This window comes from Triticum urartu, chromosome 2A (assembly GCF_056163025.1).
Source record: "Triticum urartu cultivar PI428250 chromosome 2A, HENAU_Tu73, whole genome shotgun sequence".
Taxonomy (NCBI): domain Eukaryota; kingdom Viridiplantae; phylum Streptophyta; class Magnoliopsida; order Poales; family Poaceae; genus Triticum; species Triticum urartu.
In genome coordinates this window covers 419,989,582-420,006,532 of record NC_141874.1, presented here as the reverse complement: position 1 = coordinate 420,006,532, position 16,951 = coordinate 419,989,582, and positions in this window count along the sequence as shown.

Sequence of the window (16,951 nt, the reverse complement as noted above, 5' to 3'; positions counted from 1 at the left end):
GCGGGCGCGGGCGGCGGCTCGGTGCACCGGGCCGCGGGGGCCTTGCCTGGGCTTCCCGGGCCGGCGTGGTGAGAGAAGGCGGCGACGAGTGGCGGCTTGCCACGTGGCGGCGGCGGCGCGGGTCGGACAATGTCCGGCCCGGCGATTTTCTGTCCGGCGGCGGCGGATGGAATGGATCTAGGGTTAGGGGAGAGTGGAACCGCGAATTTCGGAGGGGGGGTGTATATATAGGCATAAAGGGAGCTAGGAGAGTCCAAATGAGGTGCAGTTTTCGGCCACGCGATCGTGATCGAACGCTCTAGATGATGGGGAGGGTTTTGGTGGGTTTTGGGGCCAACTTGGAGGGGTGTTGGGCTGCAACACACATGAGGCCTTTTCGGTCCCTCGGTTAACCGTTGGAGCATCAAACGAAGTCCAAATGGTACGAAACTTGACAGGCGGTCTACCGGTAGTAAACCAAGGCCGCTTGGCAAGTCTCGGTCCAATCCGGAAATGTTTAATCCCCACACACGAAAGAAAGGTAGAAATGACCACCGGAGGAGAACGAAGCGCCGAAATGCAAAACGGACAACGGGGAAAATGCTCGAATGCATGAGACGAACACGTATGCAAATGCAATGCACATGATGACATGATATGAGATTCATGACAACGATAACAACACACGGAGACAAAAACCCAAACCCAAGAAAATAAAATAACTTAACGCCGGAAACAGCAAGAGTTGGATTACAAATTGGGAAAATCATATCCGGGGTGTTACACATATCAACCTCAGACAGAAAACCGACATGGTTATACGCTGAGGGCTAATAGTCAATGGTAGAGTGGAGCTTAATCAAGCGCATCACCCATGGAGCATAGAACTTCAGGCCAAACAGATCAATCCCAGAAGCAGCAAGTTGTCTAATGAAGAAATCCTGGGTGTTGAATCTGATGCCATTGATGATATAGAATACCAAAGTCTTCATGGCTCCTTCAAGTTTGGCTTCAGAAGAGTTTCCCTTGATCGGCCATAGAGTGCGCCTTAGAATGTGGTATACTGTGCGTGGCAAGTACTCGAGGTCCTTCACAAAGAATTCCTTTGGGTATTCAACATCTTGAGGCAATGGCTTCATCATACCGAGCATCTGACTCATATTTGGTTCGGGCCTCTAAAAGATACTCTATAGTTCCTCTCTATGATGCTGATAACCAGGCTCGTATAACTCACCTAGAGTGGTCAGGGAAGTAAGCTCGATAATGTCTTGAGCTTTGGCTTCATGATGTACATCACCTGACATCCACTCAAGGACCCATGTCTTCGGATCCCAATTGTAGCCGCGAATATGAAGTGTGGCATAGAACTGCAGCAGAAGCTCTTCATTCCAGTGCTCTTTGTCTGTCACAAACGGCAGAAGACCAACATCCTTAAAGTAGTCAAGTGCTTCTATAAGACAGGTCAGCAAAGCAATAGCTTCACAATCCATACGCATGTGTGGAAAGATTTGCTCTTGATTGTATAGAATGCAGGAGTATTAGCTTCGCTGCTGATGGCTCCAAAATCGATCGAATGAGATCTTTGGCTGCGTGTAGGGATTCTTGGCACTATCAAAGAAGGTGTTATGTGCTCTAAAGCTATGCACACTGAAAGAAACCAGTGTAGTTACAGCACCTGGAAGCCTTGGCAGCCGTGGCTTGGGCTTCTGAACTTGAGGCCTCTGCTCCACATGATAGTCATATTGTGTTCCAGGAGCAGTGGGAGGAACCATAATGGGCCATTTTACTGTGACAAGATGTCCACAATCAAAGGCCTGTGCCATGATGTGAGGCCTTGGAGGTGGAACAATGACTTCAACATCCACATGAGCTTCAGGCTCCACATTGTCTTCAGCCATGACTATGTCATTGGCTTCAGTGGCGTTGTTTGTGGAAGCCTCAGTGTTTTCAACCTCCGTTTGTTCAATAACAGGAGGGTCGGTCACAATCACATTCTCCTCATTAGCAGGGGGTGTGTCAACTCTTTCTTCTTCATTATTTTCATCGGCTGATGCAGCCGGAATATCTTCAGCGACTTTAGCTTCAGTCTCAGAGACATTCATAGTAGGGGTGGCTTCAGGAAACACTTGTTGTGCAACTTAGCTTTGTTGCACTTCCCCTTTTGGAATGCTCGTCATGGTGACCTGTGGCCTAGGGCCTTTGCGAAGCCTACGATATGCAGGCGACGCCTTTGGTGAGGGGGTGGTCTGAACCATGTAGTTGTCATCGTCAAGTACCGGAGTGGTGACTTGAGGAGTTGGTGTTCTTGGTGTCTCATCATGTACTGGGGTGTCTTGCTGAGGGTGCTTGGCCCATGAGTCATCCTGAGCAATTGGCGTCAAAGGACAACCAATGCTGATAAGTTCACTGTTTGTAAGAACAGGCGATGATATCGACTGGGGCTGGAGCTGAGGAAGGACTACATCATCATCATCAACATTGTCTTTATGACCAATGTCTTCAGCTGCGTTGGGGTCAGCAGCTGGAACTTCTTCACTTGCATGAGCCTCTGTGGAAGCAGGCTCATGGATCACAAGACGACGCTCTTGGTTGGTCGAGGCAGGAGGAGCAATAGAGATGGGTTCAATATTGAGGGGTTCTTGGGCTGCAGCACGCTCTTTCTTTGAGGACTTTAAAGCCTTTGTCTTCAACTTCTTCTTGGAGGTAGCATCATTAGATGCATCTTTGTGCTTCCACTTCCTGGCTTTGGCTTCAGTTTCCCTTGTTTTCTTCAGCTCAGAAGCTGTTGAGGTGACCTTAGGCTTCGAGCCTATCATACTGGCAGAGAAGACAATGCGAGGTTCTTCCTGCCTAGGTGCTTCAGTTTGGGCTTTAGTGGACTTCTTCTTTGGTTTGGCAGTATGGGTCGATGCTAGGACGCCCAAGAGCCTTTCGCTTCTCAGATTCATTGTGGGCTTGAACACGCTTCTGCGCATAATACTTCATGCGCTCACGAGAGCCTTTGGCTTCTTCCCTCTTCTTGTGAAACTCGGCCTTGAGGTCATGCAACATCTTCTTGAAGATCTGCACATCAGCCACACTAAGCTTGGCCATATTCTTCTTGAAATGAGCCTTCTCATAATCAATCTTGTTCTTGAGTTCAACAATTTTCTGAGCCAGGGCCAACTCATTAGCAATGGCTCCGTGAAATGTGATGCTTATGTCCATAGGCAGTTGAAGATCGTCAATATTGATGCTTTGGTCATCGAACCACTCATCGATGAAGTTGTTTAGAATGTCAACATCAAAGAGGGGCAGATCGTTGAAGATCTCCACCTCTTGCTTGCTCTTGATAAGCATCTCTAGAGCATCATCACCAAGATCTTCATCACTTGACAGATTAATGGTGTATTCCTCATTGCGCAGAACAGCAACAGGAGTCAGTTCATGCCCATAAATTTTCTCGGGCTTCATGGTTTTCTTGGACTTCTCGGCCTTCTTGGAGACACGAGACAAATCTTCAGACTACACACTGGTTTCAGGAGGTGCAGTGGTCAACAGCTTCACAGTCGAAGCTTTTGGTGTGGCAGAGGGCTTCGAAGCTTTTGACCTCTTTTTCTTTTGCTTCGGTGGAGCAGACGTATCTTCGGAGTCTGCATCATCAGCTGATTGCTCCACAGTGGCCCTCTGAGCAGCAATGTGGGAGAGAAGCCCATCCAAGCCAGTGAATGTGCCGATGACATTCGGATTGGCATCACGAGTGCCATCCTGTCTTGGAGCAGATGGACCAGGATTGAATTTGAGTCCAAGATCTTTCTTATTCTTCACAGGTGACTCCTTTGCAAATTGGTAGTTGCGTTTAAACAGATTGTCATCATGACACCATAATAATGATGATGGGTTGGCATTCTCAGGCTTTGGTCCACGGACCATGCATGGGGTAGAAGCCTTGAGCAATGGCTTCAGGCTTCGACTTTGGCTGCAGATTCCTGTACAGAATATCTCCCCATGGGTGCTTGATAGTATTCTTCTCTGCATATTCAGGGGTTACGAAGTTATACTTGAACCATTGCTCATCACAATATCTTCCAATCCATTGGATTCGGGTCTTGCGCTGACTGTAACTTTCCTCAGGATCTAACTTGTACAATTCATACAAATCCGGAGGCAGATCTAGAGCTGTGTTGCCTCTGCGCTACCTGCCACCTTTCCTAGCAGACTTTTCTGTGGCCATGATATTCATGCAGACAGGCTTCAGTACAGTGAAAGTCTTTCGTATACTGGTCAGACAAGAACTGGCTTCAGGGGAGTGAATATGATGCTTTGAACTCTGCAAATGAATGCAGACTATGAGAACCAAGGGATTCTCTCACGGACATGTACCTGTGACAGCATTAGAGGTGCGAGGGAAGGGGAAGAGGTCATATGCATTCTTAGAAGATTTTGAAGATAAATCAGTCTGAAGACATTGACCTCATAGAGCGAAGGTATTCACTTATTTGAAGAGAGTTGGTTCCAGATTGTACAAATCCATGAATAAGTACAAGTGAGGAATCTAACTAGTTATGAAGCATAAGTGAATACCCTTAGCATAATATGAGATGCAGATAAAGATAGATCCAGATTTGGAAGTGTAGAAACCATTTTTAGGTCGAAGAGGATAGATTCGACGGATCAAAGAGACAGAAAAAAAGTGAGATTTAATTACCCCTGACGAACTGCTAGACGAGGCAGAATTGGAAGCTGAGCAGTTCAATCTACTGCGCCCTAACTTGGCGGTGGAAGACACCTACGGCGGCGACGGAGAGGACGAGGTTTGGGGCTGGCGTGACGACGGCGTCGAAGAAGTTGCGGCAGCTAAGCACTTCGTCTCCGGCGTCGACGCGAGCTAGCAGAGGCGCTAGGGTTTGAGCGAGGTGGCGAGGTGGAAGAAGAGATAATGACTGCGCGGGGTGTGTATTTATAAGGAAAGGGACTACACAACATAATTACGCAGGTGCCCCTGGCGGTTCACATTTGAAGGACACGTGGCTTGCATGCAACTTATTGGAAGTTGTTCCATGTTCCCACGCATGCCTGGATTGTTGGGTGGTCGTTCCGGCTTCTCCGGTATTCAGGCAAAAGGGATATGGCATTAAAACAGATTTAAATGTTTGTCTCTGTGTCTTCTGCTGAGGACTCAGAGAAGACATTTGACAGGTTTCAACAGAGTGCATATGACTTAGATAGATAGAGTTTGAGGTAGAAGCATAGAAGGGGGGTTAGGGTCCGATCACACTCACTTAGATCAGAGAAATTCAAGTGTGAAGACATAGCTATAAGTGAATGCTGTAGAGGACAGAACATGCATATATATATACACACACATCTGGGCTATTCTGTTACCCTTCTTGAATTAACGTGGTTTGCCGGTTGGACTGACGTAGTTTTCCTCTTGAACTGATCTTCCTGCGTGTACGACGGGCGAAAACAGGGGATGCAACGTGGAGCTTTCGGGCGTTCTCCAGCGCGATGCCGCGGGCTATTCGTTGCTAGAGGAGACATGTAATGGGTTCCGCACGTGCGCGCGCTCACCTGATCGTGTTTTGTGATCTGTAGTCACCGGAGGTGACGGCATGGGTATTTGGCGGCGGACGTGTTCTGGGTGTTGGTGTTTACGGTGGTGTTTGTAGGCCTCAATTTACGTGCTGTTTGTTGTTTTGGATGTGAGAATTATCGGTATGTTAAAGTTTTTGGATATTAATTTCATTTGTAATTTCTGATTACATGTTTTGGTGTTCTTGGTCGTTTTCCATGTCCGCCATGTAAATGTGTTCTTCTTTTTCTGTTGTTTTACTTTTGATTTGGTGTTGCAGGGAGAGATATGAGAATTGTATGAAAAGATTTGCGTTGTCAATTTTGCTTCTTTTGAGTTGTTTCTACCCTGGATTCCCATGTTATTTAGTCATTGGCGGAGGTGGTGTATGGCGACTGACTGTAGGTTCTGATTTTTCTTGTAATCTGGTCAAACTGTGTAATTAAGTTGCGTGTTTTTCAGTATTTGTTTGAATTGCTGCCGTATGTGTAGTTGGACTGCTGCGTGTCAAAGTTGTCTTACTGTGCGTTGACATCGGAACTGGCTGCCTACCGATACTTCTGCACCTTGATTATAAAGCCCGTGCCCTCTGTCACTTTCATTTCTACCAGCTGCAAGCAAAGAATAGCGAGATGGATCTTGAGTTGGGAGAGGTCACAGAGGAGGAGGGGGATGCCGTCGATGTGAGGGCTGCAGTAGCGGAGCAGAGGAGGAGGAGGAGGCGCAGGCACAGGCAGATGGCACGACGTGCTGCCGAGGAGGAACTGGAGGTAGAGTTCAACAGAAGCCTTGCGCGCGAGGTGATGGATACTTGCAACTCCAATGAATTGGAGCTTCTTTTCCAAGAGGGCAGGGGAAGGAACCATATTTAGATCATCAGTTGGGCTAGGGTGAGAGCAGCCACGGCTCCACATCCATCCACCAGGGCCAAATGGCGTCGTTTCTTTGATCGTTATGACTGAAGTATATGTTTTTAAGATTTTTGTTGTGAGGGAGCAGATGTTTGAATGACTAAATGAATTGAACTATTTTATCTCTGAATGTGTTGTTTTATCTGCATATGTTTTGACATGTGCACTTTTGAACTGCTTGTTTGTCAAAAGTTGAACTGATTTGCGGTCAAATGTTGCATGGCTTGTATAATAACTATTTCCTACCAGCTGGCTACCCACCTGCCTATTTATTATTTTTATAATCTGCGAGTCTCCCTGGCTATAAATTCTATCCATCTATGTGTGGTGTGTGGCTCAGTCTCCCCGTCCTTTTCTTCCTTCTTCCAGAAGTAGATCTAGGTTCCTCCCTCTTCTCTTCATTGTTTTCTTCCCTGTTCCTATGTGTTCCATGGAGGATTGTTCATGCGAATGCCTGGCAAAGATGGCGCGCATAGCTGACGGCTGTGTGTACGAATCTAGTTTGGAGCTCACTCAGACTCAGCGTCGTGGGAAACTTTCTTGTCTGTTGTACTGCAACCATGGGTTTCGTGCGTCATATGTTTGTTTCCTGACGGTTGGTGACTTGAAGGAATCATGGGTATGTGTTTCTATTCGTTTTGTTTTCTACTTTTTTGTAGGTCTCTTTTTGAATCCCATGGACTGGATCTATAGTTTAGTGTTATGAATAGTTTGTCTATATTTTTTATTTGGTTTTGTCAGGATTTAACAATAGGGATTTCTGTTTGTATTTGTTCATTACTAAACAGTTTTTTTATCCATTTTTGTATAATCCTTGATCTGTTTTTTGTCAGATGTTTTTACTGTAGGTGTGTTGTATGTATATTTCTTCAGTTTAGTCAGTTCACATGACTAGTCAGTTATGTGTTATTGTTTTGGTTCAGATTTTTTCTTTTGAGTTTGTTATGCAAACCGTTCATATATATATGTGTAAAAATCCAGTTATGTCAGATGTTCACTTTTGTTTTGTACTCCCATGCCCATTTGCAAAAAATGTCACCCAGGATCAGGATTGTTGCTCCTAGTTCCGGTGTTCTGAAGATGGAGACTTCAGACAAAAATGGGTATCATTTGATGGAAGTTGCCTACCACATCGATTTTGATGGTTGCATCAGCCTAACTACTTGGTGGAAGGAGTTTGTGGCAGAGTCTGGATTTGAGGATGGTGATGCGGTTATGGTTATGTTCTCCAGGGAAGATGACTCTCTGACATTCAGAATTTATGTGCTGTAGGTTTAAATGTGGCAAATGACGCCAGTTTGTGAGATTTGTGTGTGGTTGATTATGTTGCAGTATATTTTTCTTTAAAACTTCTGCATGTGAGATGGTTGAATTCTATTGTATTATCAAATGGTTTGGAACAACTTATGTAATGGTTTTCCTATCTGTTTTGCTCAAATATAACTGCTTTATTTATATATTCTTTATATTAGTACTGGAACAATTCTATAGTTGAACTGATGGGCATCCTTTGTTTTGACTGGTATATTTTCATGTACATAGCTCGCAGAAGGAACTATACGCTGATGATGTTTGTAGAACCCCTTTTTTGGGTTCGAGATTGCTGAACTTACATTCTGTTAATGATAGTACTGAACTATTTTAGGTTGTCAATTACCAATCAAATTTATTTGTTGTATAACATTTTTTCTTACTTTTTAGATGAATTTTGGACCACATTTTTTACAGTTAAATAATGATATTTCTAGTATTTTTTACAATTAGAAGATTTTTATCTTTGCTGCATAGTATTTTTTTACTTGAACCTTATGAATTGTAGTAGTTTAACTTTTTATTATTTTGCTTCTGAAATTTTTATTTATAATTTTCTATGTTTAATTTTCCAAAAAATATATGTATTTCTATTTTTTAGTTCTTACAATTAAGATGTGTTTGAACTTTTTACATTATTTGTTTTTGAACTTATTTCTTGTGAGGTTTTTTTTAAAATATCTGCATTTTTTTGTCGTGTGTGATCGGCTGGAATTTTGTAATGGGGCGAAGTACTGTGTTGGGCCATCTGGCTGAGTCGTTGTTTTCGGCCCAGATAGCTCGTCCGTGCGGCTGTGCAGCGCGGCGTGCGCGTGCGCTATGGGTTTAGTCCCACCTCGCTAGTCGAGGGGGCTCTAGACCTGTTTATAAGCGCAGCCGAGGCTCACCAGTCGAACTCCTCTGAAAACTTACCAGAGCGCTTATACATGACGCTCGCTCTCTCTCTCTCTTGACCTGTGGGCCCTGATCGGTGGGCCGTACGTTGTGCGGACTACTAGGGATTCGCCTATGGGCTCGAGTTCAAGTATCCAGCAGCATCAGGGCCTGCGCCTGTCCTTGGGCGGTCAATTTTCTTCTTCTTTTTTGTTGTTTGAATCTAGTACTTGACTCCACCAGTAAATTGGACTGATACTTTTATGATCCTTGGGCGTCATTTTTTTTCTTTTTTTATTGTTGTTTGAATCTAGTACTTGACTCTACCAGTAACTTGGACTGATACTTTATGATCCTTGGGCGGTCAATTTTTCCTTTTTTTGTTGTTGTTTGAATCTCGTACTTGACTCCACCAGTAACTTGGACTAATACTTTTTTGTTCTAGTTCTTGTGAGTTTTGTTCTAGGAACGAGCCGTAACATGACTTGCCCCCGCACCGAACTGCACCAAAGTGCATAGTTGTACTGACACATCTTCCTTGTATGGACTTGCCCCCATTATCTATGTTTTACGGGGTGCGTGGGTGCGTGTGGGGGGGGGACAGAATAACCGCACTGCCCCTCGGTGCATAGTTGTACTGACACATCTTCCTTGTATGGACTTGCCCCCATTATCTATCTTAGGGGTGTGTGGGTGCGTGTGGGGGGGGACAGAATAACCGCACTGTGCCTGTCAAACGAGTGCACTGCTGCGTTAGTGCGAGGCCGAGCCGGGGGGAGGGGGGTCGGGACCCCCTCCCCCATCCTGGCGAGGCCGAGCCAGGAACGAGCCGTAGTAGGCGACGACGCGGCGTGCCGCGGCGTCGCATGCGTAGGCGAGTCCGTAACATGACTTTCCCCCATTATCTATCTTAGGGGTGTGTGGGTGCGTGTGGGGGAGGGGGAGGAGAAATAGAATAACCGCACTGTCCCTCGGTGCATAGTTGTACTGACACATCTTCCTTGTATGGACTTGCCCCCATTATCTATCTTAGGGGTGTGTGGGTGCGTCTGGGGGGGGGACAGAATAACCGCACTGCCCCTCGGTGCATAGTTGTACTGACGCATCTTCCTTGTATGGACTTGCCCCATTATCTATCTTAGGGGTGTGTGGGTGCGCGTGGGGGGGGGATAGAATAACCGCATTGCGCCTGTCAAACGAGCGCACTGCCGCATTAGCGCGAGGCCGAGCCGAGGGGGAGGGGGATCGGGACCCCCCTCATCCCGACGAGGCCGAGCCAGGAACGAGCCGTAGCAGGCGACAACGCGGCGTGCCGCGGCATCACATGCGGAGGCGAGTCCGTAAGATGACTTGCCCCCATTATCTATCTTAGGGGTGTGTGGGTGCGTGTGGGGGGGACAGAATAACCGCACTGCCCCTCGGTGCATAGTTGTACTGACACATCTTCCTTGTATGGACTTGCCCCCATTATCTATCTTTTAGGGGGTGTGTGGGTGCGTGTGGGGGGGGAACAGAATAACCACACTGCGCCTGTCAAACGAGCGCACTGCCGCGTTAGCGCGAGGCCGAGCCGGCGGGGGGGGGGGGGGGGGTCGGGACCCCCTCCCCCATCCCGGCGAGGCCGAGCCAGGAACGAGCCATAGCAGGCGACGACGCGGCGTGCCGCAGCGTCGCATGCGGAGGCGAGTCCATAACATGACTTGCCCCCATTATGTATCTTAGAGGTGTGTGGGTGCATGTGTGTGTGTGGGGGGGGGATAGAATAACTGCACTGCCCCTCGGTGCATAGTTGTACTGATACATCTTCCTTGTATGGACTTGCCCCCATTATCTATCTTTTAGGGTGTGTGTGGGTGCGTGTGGGGGAAAACAGAATAACCGCATTGCGCGTGTCAAACGAGTGCACTGCCGCGTTAGCGCGAGGCCGAGGCGGGGGGGGGGGGGGGGTCGGGACCCCCCTCCCCCATCCCGGCATGGCCGAGCCAGGAACGAGCCGTAGCAGGCGACGACACGGCGTGCCACGGCGTCGCATGCGGAGGCGAGTCCGTAACATGGCTTGCCCCCGCACCGTATCGCACCGAGGGGCATAGTTGTATTGACACATCATCCTTGTATGGACTTGCTCCCGCATCGCACCGCACCGAGGGGCATAGTAGTACTGACACATCTTCGTAACATGACTTGTTCCCCGCACCACACCGCACCGCACCGAGGGGCATAGTAGTACATGATTTGCCCCCCTTATCTTATCTTTAACTTTTTGGTGAAAAACCAGCACTGTTATGAATTATTATTTCATTTGTACTTTTTGATAATTTTTATTGTATTGTTGTGAGTTATTATTTGTACTTTAGCTGTTTGTTTTCTCCCGCTATATTAATTTTTTATTGTATTTATTTTTTTATTGTATTTATTTTTTGCTATTATCTTTGTTAACTGCCCAGAGATAGTGGGCTTCGCCATGGTTCTGGGCTTTAGCCGTCGGTTTACTCCCACTCACCTTTTAACCTCCACTCTCCCCCGTTCCGCTCCGCTCCCCTCTCCAAATAGATTCTTTCTTCGTCCCCCTCTTCTGGCAGAGAAGTTGCTTCTCCTATTTCGCCATGGGAGCGTCGGCCGGTGGGTTGAACCCCAGGGGTGGAGGTCTGGGTGCTCTGTTTGCTCCTTTTGGTCTGCGATTGACTTCCCTTGCGTCCTCTTATGCATAGATTTTCCCTCTATTTCTTAGCTCTTGCTCTCTTGCTTTTTCAGGCTGGATTCGCTAGGGTTCCTTTTCTCTTGAACGAGCGGTTGGTGACAGTGATACTCCATTCCGTGGCGGATTTTGTGTTTGCTTGTAAGAGTTTTGCTTTGTATGGCGTGCTTCGTTTCTGAAATAGGTCAGAGCCCTAATTTTGGTTCATGTGTCTTGCAGATCTGGTTCGGCAGATTTTAGGTCTGTAGATCTCAATGGGTACATCATCCAGTCCGGACAAGTTGAATGCAGGTGATTTTCCTTGTAATTTGGATGATGTTTTAATAGATCTGGTTTTTAGGTTGTATAGGTGTGGTCGTATCGACTTTATAAGTTGTATGTATTTTTAGCTGTTAAATTTGCCCTGGATTGTGTGGTGTGTATAGTTTTGGCGGTTGATGTGACCTGCAGACATGTTGTAGTACCGATCACCATCTGTAGTTTGAACTGTTGTCTTGGCATTTGAATAGGTTGTAGTAGTCAGTGAAGAACTGGTATGATGTTGAAAGAGTTTTCATTCTGAAGTTTGTTGCGCCAGTGGTGGGTTCATATTGTTTTATTGGGTGCACTTGTAGTGTTCATATAGTTGAACTGATTACTTGTTCATGTACTTTTTTGCTAATTATGATGTTGTTGCAGATGTTGGAGTGCCGGTGCCTCCTGATTCTGAAAAATCAGAACACTTTCAAGATCTTGTGAATGTTATTTTTGAGACACCAAATCCGCTAGAAGAACTTGCGGATGTTGCTGGTGTTTCCCTTATATTTGCTCTTTTTTTATCAGCCTTGAATACATAAATATGCTTAGCTACATCAATTGTTCCTTTTTGTTTGTGTCTGATGCTATGCGCTTTATTTATCTTGTCTCTGCAATGTTAATTTTGTTTTGATTTTATATGTGCATGCTTATGTTTGTTGGTTTATGCAGTTAATGACAGCCATGGTGCTGCTGAGGACATTGCTGATGTTGTCAAAAATATTAATGATGGAATGTATTCTCTTAACGTTCATGATGTTGATGGCATCTTGCAGTTGTCTGTTACTCAGTCACAGAGTGTTGATGGCACTGAGCCTGTTACTCAGGCTGAGGATGTTCCTATGCAGTTACAGCTCGAGGATGAAAGGATAAGAAAGAAGAAGTGTGATTTCCAGAGGAGAAAGCCTGTGTTCAACAAAGTGATCAAGATGTTGCTCAAGCTCCTGAAGGTGTAGGTGATGAAGGTGGTGACGCGGCCTTTTCAACTGTTGATGCTGGATCTCATGGAAGTGACATGCCTATGAAGACAAACCTAATGCAAACTCGTTTGACGCAAGTGTTTACTCGTGATGCAGTTAATGAGAAGAAAGCTGATTTTAAGAGGAAGATGTCAGATCAAAATCCTGATGGCACACAGAGGCGTAGCCCACGTGTGAAAGATGGTTCCCAACCTAGTAATAGCAAAGCTGATGGGGATAGTGTTGCTGTGAAGATTAGTCCAAGCAAACTTGGTGGCTCCCCTGTTCGTCATAGTCCACGGGTTTTGACAAATAAGAAGCCTTCTTCTTCTCCTCTTCGAGAGCGCTCTTTGTTGAAAGAAAATAATAAGCGTAAAGTTCATCCCGCGAAGGTGAACAAAGGTGTGAAGAAGCGTGCTCGTGTCGAAGCCGAAGATGTTGTATCTGAAGAAGATGATATCGAAGTTGATTCTGAAGATGAATTTGTAGTAGTATGTCTTTTGTACTGTATGTGACTGACTAGTTGTACTTGCAATGATTTAATTGTGTTTGGGCTGGTATGCTGGCCAGGCGTGGCTAGTCATTGTTTGCATCAATCGAGGGTGGTACTGATGTTGTTTCAATAGTTGAACTTGTGCAATCTTTTATTTTTTCTACTTGCCATAATATGCTTGTTTTGTTTTCTATATTCATTTATTTAAGGTGTGGCTTCTTTATTTTCATTTACAGCCTGTTAGCGTTATGAGTCCGGTCAAGCCGGTGGGACGGAATGCCGTAAAAGTTGCCTTGGATGAAGGTGACCAACGGAAATTGAACTTGACTGTGCGATGTTCGTTGGGAGAGGTTGAAGCTTGTGCTAAATTGCTTGAGAGTCGGCATGTGGCTAGGGTTCGTGCAGCTGGTTTTGGTTCTATCTTCAATTGGAGGGTGAAGTCTAACATTTCCCGCCCTCTGATGGGAGTTTTGTACCCGAGGATAGATCCTGATATGATGACTCTCGACATGGGTGAGGCTAATAAGAAGCTTCACATCACTAGCGATGGTATACAACAATTATTTGGGTTCCCTCGTGGTGGTCGTTCTCCACGAAGGCCTCAGAGGATGGATATGACGACGCTCTGATGAAGTTAAGATCGGAGCTTGACATTAGCAGGAACATAGATATCAAGAAAAAGGATTTGATGGATAAGCTCAAGGTACTCGTCAAGGATCCTAGCAAAGATGACCTTGCTCTGAAAGTGTTCTTCATTATTGTGTTTATGAAGGTTGTGTTGCCTGGTGCCACCCCGCGTGTTTCCAGAGAGGCAGCAATGTTTGAGGGTCTCATCTTTGAGGACATGGCTAATATGGATTATTGTCAGCTGATGGTTGACGAGCTTAGAAGGGCTGTTGTCAGGTACCAAGTTGGTGTTACCCTTGGGAAGGCAATCACAGGCTGTGCTATAGGGCCTGTACTAATGTACCTTGACTGCCTTATCCGTGGCAAGACCGCGGAGCCTGACATGCGAGTCCCCCACATATGTTTCATGGATCCTGTCAAGCTTTCTGATCTGGTTGATGTAGATTTGATAAAAAAGGCAATGCAGATCCAAAGACTTGGGTGTTTGGGAAGCTTCCGGTGAGTTTTATTTGTTTCATGTCTTGGAGACCTTTTTTTATTTTAGGTATAGCTATTTTTGCTAGAGTGAACATGTGCCCCGCAGAATTACCTGTTTAGATTTTTGTCATTTCTTAAGCTTTGTGAGGTTTAGGTATGATTTTTAGTACTGTTTTTTCATGTGTGGTTGAACTGAATATCTTTGTTCAACCGTCCTGTTGGTAAATACTAAGAAATTGGCCCTAACAGTTAAAGATTGATAGTGCTGTTGATTTAAATCTGTTAATATCATGTTTTATTTTTCCGTGTGTTGCATTGATTAATTAACTATTTTCCCTTTGTTTGCAGTGGAAAACTCAAGAGGAGGTTGTCTTTTTCTGAGTGTATAAACGGCCAGTCCTGGAGATGCGGTCATCTCAGATTCCCAAGTCTTCATCTCTGCACGATGAGTTGACAGGTGGCCGTGGTGTTGAGGGTGCTGGTTATGTCCCCCCTGGCCCTAGTAATGCTAGTACTTCACAGAGGCAGGGTTTTGGTATTGATGTTGTTGTTTCTGCGTTGGAGCGCGCTGAGCATATTTTAAGTAATGTGTGTTCTGAGCTGCAAAAGGTACCAACAACAGTTGAGCGTCTGAGCTGTATCAATGGTATCCTTCCTAAAGGTCATCAATTTAACGCTGAGGAAGCAGTGGACTATATTGAGATGGAGAGAATTTTTATTGGTGATATGCGTGATGGTGATGCTGATCTAGTTCAGAGCTCGGTTCGTCTGTTGAACAACATGAAGCGTTTCAAAACTATGCAAGACTCTCACTGCAAGCCATATGAAGAAAGTGCAAAAGTTGTTATCAGGCAGATTGAGCAGGATGAGGCTGTTGCCACCGATAGCAGGGCCGGTGATGGTACTGAGGCTAATGTTCCTGATCACGAAACGAACGATGTTGGCTTGGAGCACCCTGTTGTTGATGTGAGGCTGTCCTTGGTGTTTGTATGTTTTTACTATGTTGTTCTGCTGTCAGTATTGTAGTTGAACTTCCTGATCTTCATCTGTTTATTAATTTTTCTTCCATGCAGATTGAGCAGGATGAGGCTGCTGCCACCGACAGCAGGGCTGATGATGGTACTGAGGTTAATGTTTCTGATCACCATACGAATGATGTTGGCTTGGAGCACCCTTTTGTTGATGTGAGTTAGTCCTCGGTGTTTGTATGTTTTTACTATGTTGTTCTGCTGTCAGTATTGTAGTTGAACTTCCTGATCTTTATCTGTTTATTAATTTTTTTGTTTTGATGCAGGAGACCAGTCATAATGTTGACGCTCCTGTTGACCATGGAGTTAATGATCCATCGACTGATAAGTGCAAGGTTATTTTTGTTTTTAATGTGTTTATTCATATTTCTTGAATTTTCATGCGCACCAATGTACCTTGCTTGTTCATTTTTCTATTCCACACCGTTAAGGGTTTTGCAGGGATACCTACCTTTTTTGTTATTGTGGTTTAATTCCTTGTGTTTTATTGTTGCTAATAATAGCATTGTTTTTTTGGTTCATTACATATGAAATCAAGGTCCTGTTGTTGGCGACGAGCCTTGTTCGCCCGTTGGTGATGTTGCTTTGAATGTTAGCAACAACAAGATCGATGATGTTTCTGTGAATGCTTCTAAGGTTTTGTTTTTCTGTGCACCTCTCGCTAGCTTATTTTTGATTGTTAGTTTTGCTCATATTATTGACTTTTTCTGAATTTTTATTTCTTCAGATGACTGATGTTGAGCGTGAGGCTGTCGTTAGTGGTGGAGATGCTGCTCATGGTGTTCCATTGAGTAGTGGGCGCGATGTTGGTGCCAAAGTTGCTGATGAGGATGTTGGTGCTGCTAACATAATTGATGCCAAACTGTCTGGGAATGTTGGGAATGAAAATCTTTCTGATTTTGAAGATTTGCCGCCGGAAAATTTCCCGCCTGGAGGGCTTGATTACGGTGATGCATTGCAAGATGCTTCTAGCGTGGAGGAGGTGCCATTCGAGGATGACGATTTACTTCTGGCCCCTTGACGCAGGAGGCGCTCGTGTTGTCCCAGGATTTTCTTTCCACAGACCCTAAAAGTGCAGCGATATTGGTGTCCTCTCAAGATGTGCCATCGTCAAACCCTGAAACTGGAGGCATATTGGTCTCATCACAGGAACTACCGTCGTCGTCAAACACTGATAGTGCAGGTAAGGACTTGTAAATGAGGCGTACTTCTCAATTTTGGCATTTGGACATGTTCACTTGTAGTGCTTGAACTTATTATTTTTCTTCTTTTTCTGCAAGCAGAAAGTGGAAATGTTGTTAAGGTTTATATGCTTTTCTTTGCTGTTACGAGGTTTCGCACGAACCGTACGAAATGGTTAGTTTGGGATTTTTCCCGTACCATTTTTGTCTCCTTTTCTTTCTCTCATATGAGAATGGTTGTTGTTGCAGTAGTTTTAATTCATGTAATCTTTTGTGTTTTTCTAGTCACAAGCCGATGTTTCAAAATAAAGAATGTGATGCCAGTGTTGGTTCTATTGCTAAAGCGTTTGTCCCCACTGGCATGCTCAACTCAGACAGTGCTGCCGTTGTTTTATATTCTCTATGTCAGAAGTACTGAGACACTGACAAGTTGATAGTTCCCAGATGGGTGACGGTCAGTATTTTGCTTTTGTAGATAGGATGATAAGTTGTTTTGCCAATTTTCTAACTGTTGTTGTTCTTTTTGTACAACAGACCAAGATCTATGATGGAAATATTGATTCCAATCT